Source organism: Pistacia vera, unplaced genomic scaffold, assembly GCF_008641045.1.
Source record: "Pistacia vera cultivar Batoury unplaced genomic scaffold, PisVer_v2 Contig1144, whole genome shotgun sequence".
In the NCBI taxonomy this organism is placed as follows: domain Eukaryota; kingdom Viridiplantae; phylum Streptophyta; class Magnoliopsida; order Sapindales; family Anacardiaceae; genus Pistacia; species Pistacia vera.
Genome location: NW_022195187.1, coordinates 286,467 through 306,443, shown reverse-complemented (window position 1 = coordinate 306,443; position 19,977 = coordinate 286,467). Strand labels below are relative to the sequence as shown.

Below are 19,977 nucleotides of genomic sequence, written 5' to 3'. Positions count from 1 at the left end.
GTTGTTGCCTCTGGAGGAAAGGGTGAAAATGGATCGAATCCTTCCATTTTTTCGGTGGATGGAACGTAAAACTCATTTGGGGATGATCCTTCGAATGCATCATTTTGGGAATCCATTATGAATTTATGATAAAATAATAAATAATTAAAATGAAAAAAAATTAAATAATAATATGAATAAGAGATGATATTGAAAAATAGAAAAAATTGAATAATATAAATAAATAAATAAATAATAATGTGAATAAATTATAAATATAAATATAAATTGAATGAGAATTTGATTGCAGATTTGGAGTAGAGAGAATGAGAGATTGAGTGGTATGAAAAAAATGAGAAATTTAGGAGATATTTATAGTGTAGCATTGGGGAAGGGGAGAGAAATGAATCCCCAACACCCCGGCGGGTGCCAACAGTCATGTGACTATTGGCTGCCAACTAACAGTTATTAAATGGCATGCACCTTTTTTTTTTTTCCCTTAAATTTTGTAAAAAAAAATTAATCCCTNGGGGGGGGGGGGGGGGGAGGAATGAAAGAAAATAAACCTTCCCCCCCATGACCGTTGTCTGCCAGCAGCGGTTATTAAATGCAATTTTTTTTTTAAATTCTATAAAAATAAACCAAAAGGGTTTGGGCCCAGGCCTAGGACAGGAGGAGGGCCCACTAGAGGGACCGAGCCTTAGGCTTGGATCTGTTTTGGGACTAGGCCTATTAGGACTGGGTTTTTGGACCCGGTTCCAAATGCCCAACTCTAATTACATCTAATATAAAATGCCACAAAAAATATATAAACAACAAAATAAAAGTAAAATTCCATATTGATAGTAATTTAATTTTCCGAATTAGTATATTATTTCCACAAATGATCAATTAATGCACTTCGAAGATGACCCTCTGTACCCTTGATTTGTCTATGTCGAGTGAGAAAATTTTGAAATTGGGCAATTTCATCTACCACAATTTCAACTTTGGGAGTTGGCACTTCCATCTGATTCTCAATCGGTGCATCAACATCATGATCATCCTCGATTATCATGTTATGCATAATAATACACACAATCATTATATTATGTAATACATTTTATTCCAAAAAATGTGTTGGTCCTACTGCAATTGCAAACTGCGATTGGAAAACTCCAAACGCACGTTCCACGTCTTTTTTACATCCTCCTTGTTTCATTGCAAATAATTTTTTTTTAGGGCCATGTGGGTCGTGAGTAGTTTTTACATGAACATACCATTTCGGGTCTATACCATCAGCTAAATAATAATCCATAATATACTCTTTTCCTTTAATGATATAATGAGCAAGAGGAGCAATACCTTGAGCAAGGTTGGCAAACAGATGAGGTGTCTCCAACACATTATTTTCATTGTTGGAACCTAACAAACCTAAAAATGCATGTCATAACCAAAGATCATAATCAGCTACAGCCTCAAGAATAATAGTTGTGGATCCATTATGACCAGCATATTGTCTTGCCCAAGCAGTTGGACAATTTTTTCACTTCTAGTGCATACAATTTAGACTACCCAACATTCTTGGAAAACCATATTGTTCACCAATATAAAGTAGCTTGGCAACATCATTAGCATTAGGTGATGTTAGATATCGCTTTGCAAATACCTCAACAACAGCACGAAAAAATATCTTCAAACTTTCAATTGTTGTAGACTCGCCTATTTTAATATACGCGTCAGAAGCATTTGCCGATAGACAATATGCGAACATCTGGAACATGACTGTTATTTTTTGAAAAGTAGACAATCAGAGTCTACCGATCCTATCCCTTCATTGTACAAGGTAGTTATCATGACCTTTCACAACATCAACAATATGAATGAATAAACTTCAAGATATTTGAAATCGTCGACGAAACATGGAATCATTATATAGTGGATTATCAGAAAAATAATCACTGAATAGATTGCGATCAACATTTTCCTGGTCGTAATTGTTGACTATATGGCCAGGAATTGATCTTCTATGGATCACCTAGTTGTTTTGTTGATTGAGATAGTGAACAAGGAGGAGGTTGTTGTTAGCTCTCACACGAAGAATTGCTTTTTGCTCTGCATTAATCGCTTCAACATCATATATCAATTGCACGTCATCATTTTCACTATTGAAAAATGAAAACGAATTAGAGGATGCTAAATGAGATGGACCTCTAACATTGAAATTAATCTTTGTAAATAGGTAAGTTGACTGATTTGAAAGTTGATTTAGTGTGAGTTAAAAAAAAATATTTTATATGATAAAAAAACAATTTATCTTATTAAAAAAGATGTATTGTTCATTTAAGCTTTTGAGATTCGTGATTATTTCAAAAGATGTATTGTCTATTCAAGCTTTTCAGATTTGTGTCTTATTTCAAAAGATGTATTATCCATTTAGGTTTTTGAGATTTGTAGCTTATTTCAAAAAGATGTATTGTCTATTCAAGTTTTAGAGATTTGTGTCTTATTTTAAAAGATGTATTGTCGATTCAAGCTTTTGAGATTTGTGTTTTATTCAAAAAAATGAATTTTCAATTCAAACTTTTGCTATAAAATAGCATACAACACATTAGTTTTGAACAAATCTCTTATACATCCTCTTGAAAAAAAAAAAAACATATATCTTCTACATTTGTGTTAAAAAATGGCCACACAACGAAGTTCTTCACATAGAAATGAAGACATGCATCTGTGTCATATTTATCTTGATGTTTCTCAAAACCCGATTTTAGGTATAAACCAATCTGTTGATCAATTATGGTCTCGAGTTGAGCTTGACTATAACAATTCCAAACTTGTGTTTCTCACTTAGGTTCGATACAAAAGATCTTTGCAAAGTTAACTACAACTGATCTTTAAAGCTATTGGCAAATTGAGGGGATGCGTACATTAAATTGAAAATATGAATCCAAGTGGTGCTTCTGAGCAAGATATTGTGAGTATCTGTTACATTTAATTTTTTTTATCTAATTGATTTTAATGTTACATGTATATCATTTTGTAGTTGATTCAAGCCAAAATGTTACTAGCACAAGATAAAAGTTACAAGAAAGGTTTTAGATTTGATTATGTGTGGCTTATACTTAAGGATATTGAAAAATTGATAGATAGCGTTGACGCTGTAAAAGTATTTCAAAGGAAAATTGGTAGGTTTGTATTATCAGAATCAGACACTCTCACTTTAGAGTCTCTCTAATCGGTGTCTCCTGGGCTGTTGTCATTTTCTCTAAACATAAATGATGAGGACATTGACGATACTTTAGCTCAATGACCCATTGGGGGTGAAGAAAGAAAAATTAGAAAGGAAAAACGATGAAGAAGTTTCAACAATGATTGAAACCATTAAAGAAGAAATTGACAGCTCGTTGAAATTTTCAATTGGGGTAGCTCAGATAGGACACAAAATTACGAAATCCAAATGAAAAAATTGGCTTTGGCAGAATATTGGGAAGATAACAAAATCTTATTCAAGGATTTGAATTCCATAACAAATCTGAGGCTGTGTGAGTTTTTTCAAAATGAGCAATCAAGAATTATGCAAAAAAGAGCTCCACAACAAGGTTAAGGATTTCAAAATACCTCTAGTTCTTTAGGCCAATATTTTGATGATCTTAGAGGATTTGAACTAATCTACTCGAATACTAAATTATTATTCTAGTTTATGTTGTATTTTCTTTTAATTTTAGTACTTTTAAATTAGTGTTAATTTATTTAGAGTTATTGAAGTTTAATATTTGCATTGTAATGAAGTTTTGTTTTTAATTTTTCATTATTTTTTGAATTATATAATTATTATAAATATTAATATAAATAATAATCAAATTAACATAAATACAAATTAAAAAAATAAATAATATAAATAAGGATATAAATGTGATAAAATTTAATTTAAAGGCTAAAATGTAAGGTTTATTTTGAAAAAGAAAAGAAAAATGCCTATATTGAAAAGTGGAAAAATCATTTGGTGTTTTGGTGTGGATGAATAGTGCCACACCAAATTTGGTTTGACATTATTCATCTATACCAATTTAGCTAGTGTGACTGTTACAGTTGGGTTGGAGCAACATTTGGACATTATTTCAGTGTTTTACACAAATTTGGTGTCTCACTAGGGATTATTTGGTTTTAAAAAAGGGGATCGAATTCAGATATCCAGTTTTTTTGCAAAGTCAATTCGAAAATCCAGATATTTTAATATTACAATTCGAATCTGATCCAAATTTTTAGTTATTTTGTTCTTTCGGATTAGATCAGATCGGATAGTGGATATGGATTGGATATCAGATTTTTTTTCACACCCTTAATTTAAATTGAAAATCATCTCAATTGATAAATTATGTAAACATTTTCTAAATTTAAGGGGGATAAATCCTATTATGGGAAAATGGATGCAAGTGGGGGAGTAGGAATTGTTTTAGAAAACTATCGTACTTGCCCCTTGCTTTTGTGGAAAGGAAAGCAACAAGAGGTGGCAAACATGACCACTTTACTTGCCCAATCCCACTCACATAAGGTGAGTAGGAAGTGGCTAAAAGCCACCCCCTGCTCACCTAAAAAGAGCACATCTAGGACGAGCATAAAATGACCAAACGCCACCCTCTACTGATTGAAAGAGAGCTCAGCTAGGGTGAGCATAAAGTGTCTAAAAGTCGCTCCCTGCTCGCCCGAAAAGAGCCCACTTAGGGTGAGTAGGAAGTGGAACTAAAAGGTGCCCTTTCCTCGCCCTAAGAGAATCCACCTAGGGCGAGTAGAAAATGGCTCAATGCCACCCCTTTGCTTGCCCAAAGGGAGCCTTGCTCTAATCACCTTTACCACACAAAGAGAGAAAATGGTTAACTCTCACACCTCAGTTGTCTCTCTCCTTTTTGAACTTTTAGGGTAGCCTTGAGGGTTTGGACAAGAACATGACAGACAGTGTGGTGCCAATAGACAAAGTTCAAACTTGGTAGTCACAAAAGGTTAATCCTTAGGTGGTACATGTGTCACCCTTAGAGGAAGCATGTACCACCATGCAAAAAGAGGAATAAAGGACCTAGTACATAACTAATTGTGCAAGAGGGATATCTTGTGGTCCCTCCTTATCACAACCTATAGTCCACATGTTCGGATCCCAATGACAAAACCCTAGGAAGATCTCTACCTCCATTATCCCTTAGGGGGCACGTGGGAGAGTCCTAGTAATGCGAGACACGTTGAGGGACCCTTGTGGCATGATCCAAATGGAATACTAACCCTAAGTGTATACAAGGTAAAAGTTTATTCCATCTAAGGTAAGTTCATTCAAACTCATTATTGTTAAGCCACTCTTCCTCTCATAATCCCTCTGGTTCATCTTCTTCATCTACACAGTAACTTCATTATTATCACCATTGTTTAGCCTCTAGTGAACTCCATGTTAACTTGAGTGCTTGAGAGTGCACATTGATGACTACCCTCGTTGGCATGAGCCCCTGACCTCATTCTCCATTTGCTGTGCAAGAATCCTAGTAGCTCCAAGAGAAGAACCACCATTAGACACCATCTTCCCAACGACCCTTACCACCTTCTACTCATTAACGCCCCAAGACGTTTTCAGGTGTTAACAAATCTTAATATTATAAAATGTAAGACCTCAAATAATTATTTGAAACCTTAGAATATATAATGTCTTTCTTAGTAAACAAATTAGACTTAGCAAATCTAGTTGAAGGAAAGTCAATGCAGCTCCAAATACAAAGTTATATCAGCACATATTCTACACTGACAACTTTTGTTGTAGACATTTTAAATGTTAATTAAGAAATACCTCATAGTTTAATTCTTAAACTATTCATTGAGCTTTTAGTTTTGACTTTTGAGTACACTTATATTTACACCTCACAATTTCAAAAATTCATAAGAGTTCACTCCCAACACAATTACCCTTTTTATTTTTCCTTATTGAGTAGGATAAAAAGGATATCTAAATAAAGCCCCATATATTTGGTGCTCTAGTAGATACCACCCGTCACATAAAAAAGTGCATTGGGTAGCCACAACATTATTGACAGGGACCAAAATGTTACTAAAAAATTCTTTAAAACTAAAATGTTACTTAAGCCAAATCTTAGGGAAGAACATCGGCGAAGCCAAAAAAATTATTTGGGGGAGGCCAAAATGTAATCTTCAATAGAGAGGCCACATGGGAAGATACATTTATAGGGTCCAAAGTGTTAAGTTCAAAACCCCAAAGTGTAAAAAAAAATGAATTTATAGGACCAAAGCTATAAATTTTTATATTAAATTAAAAAAAAAAAATTGTAGGCCACCCTAGGCTTGAACGTAGGTCCAACCTTGGGGATGAAATTGTTAGTTTTCCTAAGTTTTATAATTTTTGTAAGAGTAAACAACATGTTCCCACCCAAGGTTAAGTGAAATGGAAATTTCCTACTTCTGGTTTCATAAATTCCAGTTTCCAACCCTTAAAGTAACATCGTTAGAAAATTTTAGGTTTTAACACAAATGTAGAGGATGCTATTACCAAACTGCCATCCCATCTTCTTCTTTTTCTTCTTCTTCATCTCGCTCCTCCGATATTATCAAAGTACCCACCCTCCCCCCACCTTCTGCGCACGACTCTTCTGCTCTAGCTAGCGCGCGACCACCTGGCCAACCCTCATGTCGATTGCCTCACCTGACACCACTAGTTGCTTCCCCTCGACATCCCTACCAAAACCCTGCAAGCATCTGGCTGCACCGCTCGTCGTCTGTCACCCAACAATCTTTCCTCGATCGCGCTGCGCAACTCACGTCGTGACTTAACATTTCCCTGTCGCACACTGCCACAATCAAGCCTACCAATCGAACCTTGCCACCTAGCTGCCTGTCGTGCGCTAATCGCGTGTTGCCTGTAGTTATGTTGCTTTGATTTTTGATTGAATCAGAGTTTGATTGAGTTGGTTGTGTGATTGGATCGAAGTTTGATTGAATTTGATTTCTATTTGGGAGTGTGATTTGTTTGTGATTGTTTGCTCATCTTACCTCACCGTCAACAACCCCACCGGTGTCCCCTTTGCCCAACACCCTCCACCTGCTCGATAAATTCCCCAACCAAGTGCTGTTGTTGGCCCTCCACCTCCATTGCCATTGCAGGATCATGCCTTCGTCCCATCTTCATCTTCTTTATCTCCCTTTCCTCCTGTCTTGCTCATGTTCTTCATGCATCATTTGGTCGGATTGCTGCTTGCTGCTAAAAGAGATCAAGAGCCGAATTTATTGCTTGTAAATGAGTTTGAGTTTTGTTTTGTAGCCATCTAGTTGGCCTAAACTTCATCTCTAAACCTACAATTTTAAAGCTGTTTTGGATTGACCATTTTACCCTTTGATTGTTATATTAAACAATTTTATGTTAATTTAAGGGTGAGAATTTGGAATTTATTAAATTAGGGGTGGGAACTTGCCATTTCGCTTGATCTTGGGTGGGAACATGTTGTTTACTCTTTTGCTCATGAGCCTAGTTAGTAGATTTATGAATAAAGCGCGAATTATACATTGAGCCATATAATTCGCGTATCATTTGCAAATTTTTGTATTTTATTAGCACATCCGTATTATTCGCGAACTATATGTCATAGTCGTTTTATTAGTGAATTATTCATATTATTGCCGTATTTTATTAGTATTATTCGTGAATTATTCCTATTATTGCCTTATTTTATCAGCACAACCGTATTATTCGCGAATTAAATACTTTGCATTTGAAATGTTATATTGGTTTTAACCAGATGGTCCATGAAAAGTGCTAAAACCAGGATTGATATTGCTATATTTTTTAAAACGTATTATTAATAATGTGCCGTATTAAACTCGTATATATCTGTGTCATATTTTTTCAATATCTAAATTTTATGGTCAAATTTTTATAAACATATTTTTTACTATTTGTCATATATTACCTATAAAATTCCCATTACTTTTTTTGCCATACCCCTATTTACTAACTGGACTAATGAGTGCAGTTTCCGGTGCCTTCACTGTTCACACTTCAATAGGCAACTCCTAGTAGGACTGTAAACGAGCCGAGCCGAGCCATAAAAGCTGGTTTAGAGCTCGACTCGATAAGGCTCGGTTCGACTCGACTCGAACTCGGTTCATTAACTGAGTCGAGTTCGAACACAATGAAGCTCGGCTCGTGGGCTCGCGAGCCTGGCTCGACTCGTGGGCTCACGAGCCTGGTCCGGCTCGATTAAGCACTGTACACTTCAAATGGTGTTTTGGTGATTTTTTAAACTATTATGTATTAAACTGATATTTTCCAATGAAAAAAGTTTTAAAAAATGACAGTTGCTTCCCCCCCCCAAGTGCAAATTTGAAATAACACGATACACCAAAACAGAGCGTCAATTTCAGTTCCCCATCCCAGTTACCCTAAATCCCAAATCGCAATCAAAGACCCCCAAATCCCAAATCGCGAACCAGACACTCTGAAATCAGTAATCTCCTAGGAATGTTATTGTATATATTCAGAATTGTTTTTTGATTTTGTAAGGTAATAGATATTTTGTAATGTTCGAAACTGTTATGCCCCAGGAAATAAAGGGCTGACGTGGGAAAGTCACGTGAAGGGCGACCTGCTCCCGTCAGAGCAGCACGCACACGTCAGACCTGCCAAGTGATGTGGAGCCCACACGCGTCCATTCTCCTGCAACAAGTCGTGCGATGTCAGCTTGGAAAAAGGGAAACGGGACATAAAGCCAGATTATGTACTGACAATTATACCAAACCACGGATTTAGTGATGATTATACGCCTCGATTCAGTATAAAATAGGGAAGACCCCTTCATTAAGGGGATTCGGCCATTTTACATACCAAAAAAAAAAAGAACAAACGGAAATCTCTCTCTTGTAAACTTTGCTTTGACTTTTTCGTCTGATGTAAGTCAGCTCGCGACCGCGACCTGACACCCACTAATATCAATACAAATCAGTGGACGTAGGACTTGCTATCTCAGCGTCCGAACCACTTAAAAACTCCCTCTACAGCTATTTTACTTTTCTTATATTCTATTTTCACGTGCATCGACCAGTCAACTGATATTATACACGTAAAAATTCGTTGGTGTACAAAACGAGCATCAACAGAAACTGTCATGGTTAATTCAACATTGGATGTAAATATGAAATGCTGTACGCAGACAGATTACTGTAAAAAAGGGGAACTCTTGCTCGATCAAACCCGGATAAATGGTGGTTTGATCGAGCCTTATCGAGCTCAAGCTCGATAATGAGCTCGAGCTCGAGTCTCAATTTTGAGGCTCACCAGGCTCGACCTCGACCCGACCTCGACAATGTTGTAACGAGTCAAGCTCGATAAGCCAAAAGCCGCCGGCTCGGCCGTTTACACCCTAGCGCTTAGAAGGATGGGCCAGACGTAGGGAAAATTCAAAAGTGTACGGGCAATTTAAATACGAATATCAATTTGAAATGGAAGGATTAATTACGTGGTTTGTTCAATTAGACTTCTAACTATAATAGTCAACTAAATCTACCAATCGTTGGCCCGTTAAAGAGGAATCCTATGATCTTAAAGAGACATAATTAGTTACATAGATTTCCATAATTATGTTAGGTAAACGAATAACTATTTATCTTGCTTTCAAATTAAATGTTAGCCAAACAATAATACTATATATAAAATTCAATCAATCCAGATAATTTCTTTTTGAGCTTTCGTTTATGCTAGTTCACTTGGGTTCTTAAAAATTGACCAAAATGTGTAATTTCATGATCACAAGTTTTTTTCAGTAACAAAATACAAAAATGGGTATGCATGGTTTCAAAGTTGAAGTCAAATCATAATGATATGTTAGAAAATATCTTAAAACTTACGTAAAATGCTTGGAACAAAAAATAATATTCTTGCTGAGTAGCTTGTAGAAAGAGAACAGAATCACAAGCTTTGATCTTAAATGAGCACCATATATCAGTATCAGATTTCCCAAATATCTCAAACGCTGGTCGCTTTTCGATAGCAACTCAAGCTAGGTTTCCAACGTCAAACTTTTCAAAAATGCCTGTGGGCTTCTGGCTCATTTTCTCCTGTGCGTCAATGTTAAATGTTTCATTATACAACTTTTTTGGTTGGGCGGCGCCTTGTACGAAACAGTTACCTGACCTGAGCTCGCTGCAGCTATCACTGAGCTTTCTCTTCTTCACCAATCACCGCGCCACCACCAGCTTCGCTCTCAAATTAAATTAAATACCATTTTTATTATTTGTTATTATATGAAAACTTATCTAAAAAGCATAATAATTGAGTGGGAAAGCTATCTGGTCTCTACATATTTAGGGTATTTTCAACCCAACGCCAAAACACCAAAATGGTGTGAAAAATATGCTCAAACCCAATGTCAAACACTAAAGCAAATTGGTATGAAAAATTTGTTCCAACTCAACGCCAAACTTATCTAAAAAGCATAATAATTTGATGTGACACTGTTGACTTACACCAATTTGGTGTGATACTGTTCATATACTATAAAATACATTTTATTTTCTTATTTTTGTTATTTGTATTTATGTTAATTTGATTGTTATATTTATAATAATAAATTCATAATAATTATATAATTCAAAAAATGATCGTAATGTTGATGCAACGATTGAGAATCAGATGAAAGTGTCAACTCCCGAAGTTGAAATTGTCGTAGATAAAAATATCCAATTTCAAAATTTTCTTGCTCGACATAAACAAATCAAAGATACAGAGACTTACCATACTCTTCGAAATGCATTAATTGTTCATTTGTGGGAAAAATATAATAATTCAAAAAATTAAATTACTATCAATATGAAATTTTACTTTTGTGTTATTGTTGTCTTTTTTTTTTTGTGATATTTTATATTAGATGTAATGTTTTCTATATTAAATGTAATGTTTATTTGATTAAATAAATATTTAATTTTATTAAATTAGTATAATTTTCAAAGTGAGTATTATTTAATAAAAATATCATTTATAATATTTAATTAATATATATAAAAATATATTAATTATTAATTATTAATGAAAAGAAAAAAAAATATTCTAAAAAATAATTTTTTTAGTATAATATTTGTTACAATAAACTAGAGATAATAATTAAATACACCCAAAATTATATCAATTTGATGTGAAAGCTCCACCACTTCGATAGTTGCGGTTGGAGATTGTCATGGGACAACATGTCTCTCATAAAGGGCGAGAGGGGGGAAGGACCCACGGACAGGCTAGCTTCTGCTTATATTTTCTTGCGTGACAGGGAATATTTAATCAATACAAACATCAAGATATTAAGATTTAACACTTCTGCTCTTTATCCAAAGTGTTCAACTTTATATTATAAGCCAGCCCACGCGGCTCCACAGTGGAATCAAGTGGTCTGTCAGACGTGTTACTGAGGTGTCAGTTTCTCATTTGTGGATACATCAAATCCCACGTGCTTGGGCGTGTTTTCATCACGTGGGCTGAGGCCACCTGGGGCTGGATTTCTATTCGTGAAGGACGATAGCAATAAATAGCCTTAAGCTTTTAGCTTTCCCCTTATTTCCAGCTCTCTTTTTGGTGCTGTGGATGGTTTTATAATGGAGGTTGTCGACTCAAATCCTTATCTATTCGCGAGATTTTCTTGGCATTCAGTGGATGGTGGGTTTGTTCGTTCATCTCTCTTCTTTAAATACCCTTTCGTCTCTCATACTTAGCCAAGTTATTTCAGAGAAAATACTAATGAGAAAGTTTATAGATATGGGAGGATCTAGCATTTGCTGAGATGAAGCATTTATCTGCATTTGCACCTGCACCTTGTGGTGTTGCTTCTTCGATAACCGGAAAACCCAAAATATGAAAGTTAAAGCTATTTAGAAACCGGATCGAAGTTTCGAACTAAACAAAAAGGTGCAGGTGTCGACGCAGGTGAATACCATTTTGGCTTTTTTGACTCCTTCTCTCTTTTTATTTGCATTTCTGAGCCTGAGCCTGAGCCACAGTTCTACCGGTTTCTAGTACGTTCTTTCTTTTAGCTATAGCTAGATAACTAAACCATGGTATATAATATTGTTGGTTAATCTCTCTATGTTTCCAGAAAGTTCTTGACGTTTCAGTGTGAGTCTAACTTGAATATATATATATATATTGACACACACACAAAGTTCTTACGTTTCAGTGTGAGTTTAACTATATAATATTGTTGGTTAATATCTCTATGTTTCTAGAAAGTTCTTGACGTTTCAGTGTGAGTTTACCTTGAATAAATAAATATATACAAGGAACCGGTCTTTCCTCATACATGGCCATTCTTTCAAGGAACGAGAATGAGAAACGGTCATTCCATAAGGAAGGATTATTGGCCATTCCTTTTATGATACTAAAATCATTTTATACTTTGGGTGTGGTGGGGCTGCCAGTTCAACTGGAACACCAGGATTTGTAAGAGAAGTTTGTTAGATTCATTTATTAAATTATATTTATTTTATCTCAAAAATCATATTTTATATGATGTGTTAGCGTGTTACCATATGTGACATTAAAATGTAATTAAATTAATGACGTGTTAAATTATATAGCAATATCACAGATTATGACACATCATTTGGGATGTTGGGATGAGTAGTAAAACTCTTTTAATTGGTATATTGACGGTAAGAAACAAAATCTTTTGGTCAAACAAGTACGTGGGTTCAATTGAATAGCTTTGATGATTTTCTATATAATTTGATTCAATTCTGATCTTAGATATTGTTGAGTTGAGCAGGTGTTAAGTGGATCTCTAGTTTAATTTTATTCACTCTCGACTCTAGAGCAGTATAGATCATCTCTTGGACGTTTCTCTGCCCTTACCTGTTATTATCTTTTCTCCCTTTTTCCGTTTCAAGATAAATTGGTTTTCTAAACTCTGGAAATTTATAGGAATCAGTTGCACAAATGACTAAATGAGTGATTTAGGCCGTTGACTAGGGTTTGTCTGAGTCCATGAGGATGGTATTAGAGCAGGTTTAGGTAATAAACTTGGTTTATTTGGAGCCTAAAGCTAAAGGAAGATCTTAATTCCGTCGTTTGGTTGTGATAATTTAAATTTAAAGGGATAGACAACAGGGTTGTCATAATTTCAAAATGTGGAGAAATGGTGAGTGAGTTGTGGGTAATATGATTGAGCATCATAATATTGGTTATATAAGAAAGTTTGAAAAATTAGCACTGAAAATTTAAAATCAAATACGGGAAAAATCTTAATGAACATATTGGTTTATAATGTCCCAATCGATGATTGATTTGAAAGTATTAACTGGTCAAGCCTGCTATTGTACACGGGTACATAAAGAGCTAAGTTGAAGCAGTTAGAATATAATTAGGATCAGAATAATAAGGGTATAAGATTTAGCTGAAGTAGAGTAACGCTCCGGGACGATGCATGGAAAGCATGTGGTGAAACTAAAAGTGAAGTCTATCTATACCAGGTTGTTAACTTTGTGAAATAAGCTAAGTAATAAATGTCGGATATGTTTTATATTTCGTTGACCTTGACGGATTATTGGTTTACATCGACACATTTGGTAAGTGCAATTAGTAATTGGGTTTAGGATTGATTTGCAAATATTTGAGCCTGAGTCGAGTTAGATTGGGTAAGCCTAAATGGGGTTAAATTTTCTATTATATGCATTTTGTAATAGTAAAAAACCTAGAGTCGATACTTTAAGATTATTGTATTCTGCAGATTTTCTATTACACGTATACTTCTATCTGACAATTCTTTAAGACTTGGAGGATCTTTTAGAAGACTTGGACAATGAGTATCTGGAGGTATGAAGATCTTTCCCCTTCCTCTTTTTCCAGAGAAAAATTTTCTTTAATATAATTGAGAATAATATATCATGCCACAAATTGATCTGCTTAGGTAAGAGAAAGAATTACATGAAAGTTTGGGATTAATGAGTGTAAAGAGGAATGAAATTAAGATATAGCTTTAGTATAAATTTGATATATAAGTGGTGTGTGAACGCTTCTAATTCTTTCAGGCACCTGCCATGGCTGATCATATCACTAACCATCGGCTGTTGCAGAACAAAGCTGAGGGACGAACATGTAGACCATTGTTCTCAGGGAAATTAAAAATGCATGCATCTATAGAACTCTGCTACGGTTTTTACTCATCATGCATATAGAGCTTATATCCATTTTGCAAAAGCTTACCTCTCTCATAAATATAACAAGTGAGGAAGTCGAAGATGGAGCTTGTAGTTGTAACCCATTAGTCGTTCAACTGATATTTTCACAATCAAAAGCAGAGATGTTAAGGACGCTTTCAATTCACATACAGTATATGGTTGTAAAATGTTATCGGTAGTTTCATGCTTTACCAACTTCCAAGCAAGAGGGCCATTAATCAATTTGGACATTGAGACGAATTAAATTGAATTCTCTTTAAAGCATCTGCATTACATGTAATCGATTTTTAGGTGCCATTTTCGCTTTTTAGAAAAGGGTTAGAATTAGTTATTTTTAATATCAAATAAATAATGTTTTAACCATTAGATTGTTATGAATCAATGGCCATGATTTTTTTGTGTTACAATAGCTTAACCCTTGAAAAAATGTGGCCAACTACTAATTAATTAATGCTGCCAATTTGCTTTTTTTTCTTGGTATTTTAATTGTAAAAAAAAAAAAAAAAAAAAACTTAATAGTAATTTTATCAATTTCATCCCTTGCAAAAAAATCAATAATATAATTATATTTTTATGCCCTAAAATTGCATAATCTTATATCTTAGAATATAAAACTTCGATGTATTTTCACTATTTATAAAACATAATAAAACATATCTGAATCCATGAGTAATTTGTTAATGGAGATTGTAGAATAAGACATTATATCTCTCTCTTTTTTCCTTTTTGTAAGTTGTTTGTTTTTCTTCTTATGGAAAAGAAAATATTATACGTACATTGGAACAGAGAGAGGACCCTTTTTATATACACAATTATTTATTCTCTCAAATTATAGTCATTTAATTAGTAACCTCTCCATCAAAGGTAGATGATCATAATGCCTTTCAATTAATTTAATTATTTCAAAACAACTAGGATAAAATTAATACATGAACCACCTTATGTGAAATATAAAATATTTCTAACATTCTGTTAATTGGTCCATGTAAAAATAAATAACTTTATAGTTTAGAAATAATACATAATATGTATACAATAATAATTAGCCAAATGTCATATCTTAAAATGATCAAGCCTATAAACATTATTGAGCAAAAACTCATAAGGATCATGGTGGTCATATGTAGGGTTACAAAAAAAAAAAAAATCAAAAATCGAATCGAACTGAACCAAAAAACTGGATCGAAATCGGTCTGAAAAATCAGTTTTTTAAAGTAATCAATTTGGTTTTTAAAATTGAAAAAATCAAAAAACCGATTCGATTAGCGGTTTAAGTATAATTTTAAATCGATTAATCGAAACGGTTTTTTTTTTTTTTTAAATTTAAATGTAAAACCAAAAAGAGGGAGAGAGTTAAAAAAATAAGAATCAAAATATAAAAGACACTGCATTTAATTGTTGCGGCATTGCATTTAATTCCTTGCCTCCTTGGAACTCTAGCCATCTTTAATTAAAATTTAAAAGGCTCCACTCACGTTTTCAAATACCGCACCACCTCTCACAGTCCCCAGTTGGCCCCTACTTATCTTCACTCCTCCTACTACTATTACCAACACCATTTTTTTCTTCCACAATAACCATTATTTCACATTTTAAATCCAGATGCTAAGTTGTGTTTGGTTGTCGGTGACGTGCGGCAATCTAGATCAAAGCCTTTGCCGGTTGGTTGCGAAGCCTCTCTTCCCCACATCTATTCACCTATCCTTAACCAACCCACTCTCATCTCTCATTTTCTTTAACCATCGGATCTATAGCAAATGGGTTTCTTAGTTTTAAGTTTTTTATTTTCTTTGGTTTTTCCTTTATGAATCCATGATTTTTGTCTTGTAAATGCAATTGGGAAGTTAAAATATTGAGGAGAATAGTGTTAAAAGATTGGGAATAAAGTTGGGATTATTTTGCAGTTTTAAATTTTGTTGATTATTGTTGTGAGAATGGAGATAGTGAATAAGTTATGTTATAAAATTGTTCTGGGATTTAAGATTTTGTATGAAACCGGTTTAAAACCGGTTAACCCTTTTTAAAACCGAATTATTGGTTCGGTTAAAAATCGGTTCATATGATATTCCAGTTCGGTTTCGGTTCGAAATATTGCTTGAACTGAAAAACCGGCTCTGTTAAAAAAACACCCCATCCGGTTCAGTTAACCAGATTTCCACATCCCTAGTCATTTGTCATTGAATCAACACAATCATTTTCCATGTATCACGTTACAAATTTTATATTGAGAATGATTTATAATAATTCTTAATGGTCCAACAATAACATCCTTATCAAGGATAAATACTGTCATCTTTATCATTCATGTATACCAAACAATATAATATAAAGAAACATACAACAGAATAATTTATATGAATAAGAAACAACACATCAAGAGCTCATAGTGTCTAAAACAGGAGGAGCATAATGTAAATCAATAAATGTATACAACACATTACAAATCAATCATGACGGGCAATAATACCCATCCTCTCAACATGCTTACTATAAGTCTTAGGTAATAACCTTTTAGTTAGTAGATCCGCTATCATAAAATTTGTGCTAATATGCTCAATAGTCACTCTCTGTTTCTGAACTTTTTCTTTAATGGCAAAATATTTCAATTCCATATGTTTAGCACCCTTTAAATATTTGTCGTTTTTAGAAAAGAAAACTGTTGCAGCATTATTACAATAGATTTTCAGTTGCCTGGCAATAATATCGACAATCCTAAGCCCTAAAATAAAATTCCGCAGTCATAATCCCTGAACTATGGCCTCAAAGCATGCCACAAACTCAACCTCCATAATGGAAGTCGTAATGACAGACTGCTTCGCACTTTCCCACGAAAATGCTCCTCCAGCTAACATAAATACGTACCCAAATGTGGATTTCTTGGTGTCTGCACAACCAACAAAATCTGAATTTGAAAATCCAATTACCTCAAGATAATCAGATCTCCTATAGGTAAACATATGATCCTTCGTCCCTCGTAAATATCTCAACACTTTCTTTGTAGGTCACCAATGATCCATTCCAAGATTACTCTGATATCCGCCCAGCAAGCCGACTGCAAAACTAATGTTTGGTCTGGTACATGTCTGAGCATACATTAAACTTCCGACAACAAATGCATAAGGAATATGCTCCATTTGCTTATGTTCCAATTCAATCTGTGGGTATTGCTTAAGGCTCAACTTATCACCTTTCTGAATTAGAACTGGACTCGCAGAGCACTTATCTATATTATATCTCTCCAGAACTTTGTTGATATAAGCTTTTTGAGATAATCCCAACAATCCTTGTGATCTATCACGAATAATTTCAATTCCAATCACATGGGATGCCTTACCCATATCTTTCATCTCAAAGTTCTTAGAGAGAAACTTCTTAGTTTCATACATCATGCCAAGATTAATAGTAGCAAGCAAGATGTCATCAATATACAGAACTAGAACTGCAAATGTACTCCCACTGACCTTCAGATATATACACTGATCAACCGTGTTTTCCTTAAATCCGAAAGTGGTAATGGTATTGTGAAACTTGAGGTACCACTATCTGGAAGCTTGTTTCAGTCTATATATTGATCTCTTTAATTTACACACCATGTGTTCCTTCTTTTCGATTGAAAAACCATCAGGTTGTTCCATGTACACTTCTTCTAGATTCTCATTCAGAAAGGCAGTTTTCACATCCATTTGATAAAACTCCAGATCATAATGGGCTACCATTGCCATAATAATTCTAAAAGAGTCATTTGAGGAAACTGGTGAAAAAGTCTCGTTGTAATCAATACCATCTTTCTGAGTAAAACCTTTGGCACCAAATCTGGCCTTGTAACGTTCAATATTGCCATTAAAGTCGTGCTTGGTCTTAAAGACCTATTTACACCCGACTGTTCTACAACCTTCAGGCAATACTACTAAATCCCAGACTTCATTGTATTCTATTGATTTTAACTCTTCTTTTATGGCGTCTAACCACTTTACAGAATTATCACTTTGAAGGGCTTGTGAAAACGAAATTGGATATGCTTCCATTCCCAAGTCAAATTCCGATTCTTGAAGATAACCACATAATCACTAGTAATGGTAGATCTCCTTTGTCTTTGAGATCTTCTTAATGTCATTTATTGTATTCATTTGCTACTTCATGTGGCTCATCTATTACAGGTTCATTGACTGCTACATTATAAGAGGTGTTTATTCAATTATTTGTTGTTCTTGATTATTATCAGAGCGTCTGATAACTACAGGAATCACAACCTCAGTAGAAGTCATTGGTGCAAGAACCTGTACCTTGACTTATTGAATATCCACTTTACGTGGTTCAACACTAGTTTCACCATTCTCAATAAACCTTGCATTTCCAGTTTCAACTATTCTCGTACTATGGTTAGTATAGTAAAAACGTTACCCTTTAGATTTTTCTGGATAACCAATAAAAAATCTACTGATCGTTCTTGAATCCAGTTTCTTTTCATGTGGATTATAACATGTAGGTGCCTCAAACATGTAGGTGCCTTAAACTGGGTTTCTTTCTTGTCCACAGTTCAAAAGGAGTCTTTGGAATTGCCTTACTAGGAACGCTGTTTAATAAATATATAGCAGTCTTTAATGCATATATCCACAATGATGAAGGTAACAAGAAGTTACTCAACATACTCCTAACCATATCCATTAACGTACAATTACGACTTTCTGTAATACCATTTTGTTGTGGTGTCCCTAACATTGTGTATTGAGCACATATGCCTCGACTTTCTAGGAATTTAGCAAATGGACCTAGACATTGTCTAGATTCATTGTATCTACCATAATATTCATCACCTCTATCTGATCATATTATTTTCACCTTTCTATCTAATTGCCTCTCAACTTCAGTAATGAATACCTCTAGGATATTAATAGATTGAGATTTCTCACGTAATAAATAGACATATCCATAACGTGAAAAGTCTTCTATAAAAGTGATGAAATATCTTTTCCCACTAAAAGAAGGTACGTCGAAAGGACCATATATATCTGTGTGTATTAGTTCAAGGAGTCCTGTGCTTCTAGTGCTGACTTTCTTAACTGTGGATGTGGCTTGTTTTCCCATAATACAATCCACACAATTGCCAAGATCAGTAAAATCCAAATCAGGTAAAACTTCATTCTTTACCATCTTTGCATTCTTTCTTTTGATATATGACCTAAACGTTTATGCCATAAATAAGCAGATTTCTCATCCACAGAAGCATGTTTTGTTCCTATATTATGATGCAGGGTCAACAATGTCTCAACAAATAAACTATCAAGATGTAATTTATACAACCATCAAAAAGCACACTAGAACCAATTAAACAATTATGTTTAAGTAAACTGAAACATCAATTCCCGAATTTAAAAGAATATCCTTCTAAATCAAGTTTAGATAAAGATATCAAATTACGGGATAACTCCAGTACATAAAGAATATTAAACAAATCTAAATGATGTCCAATACTTAAAATTAAACGATAAGTTCTAACGGCTTCAACTCGTGCTTTGACTAGATTTCCCATGTATATAAATCTTTCATTGTCGTTTATGGTTTGGATCATAAGGAATCCCTGCATAGTATTAGAAATATGAGTGGTACATCCAAAATCAATCCACCAAGTATATAAGGAACTTTTGACAAATACAATTCGAAACATACAAAAGCACTAGACTTACCTTTCTTTTCAAACCATGCCTTACGTTTCGAGCAATCTCTCATGTAGTGTCCAACTTTCTTATAGAAATGACGTTTTTCTTTAGTCTTGTCCTTCTTATGGATTTGGGCAAAAGACTCTTCAATCTTCAGTGGCCT

The 19,977-nt window shown here is 34.3% G+C and overlaps 1 pseudogene; it reads right to left on the bottom strand.

Annotated features, from left to right (window-relative positions):
• Positions 1-711: 711 nt before the first annotated feature.
• On the bottom strand, positions 712-5,521 carry LOC116145338 (annotated as a pseudogene).
• Between the last annotated feature and the right edge of the window lie 14,456 nt (positions 5,522-19,977).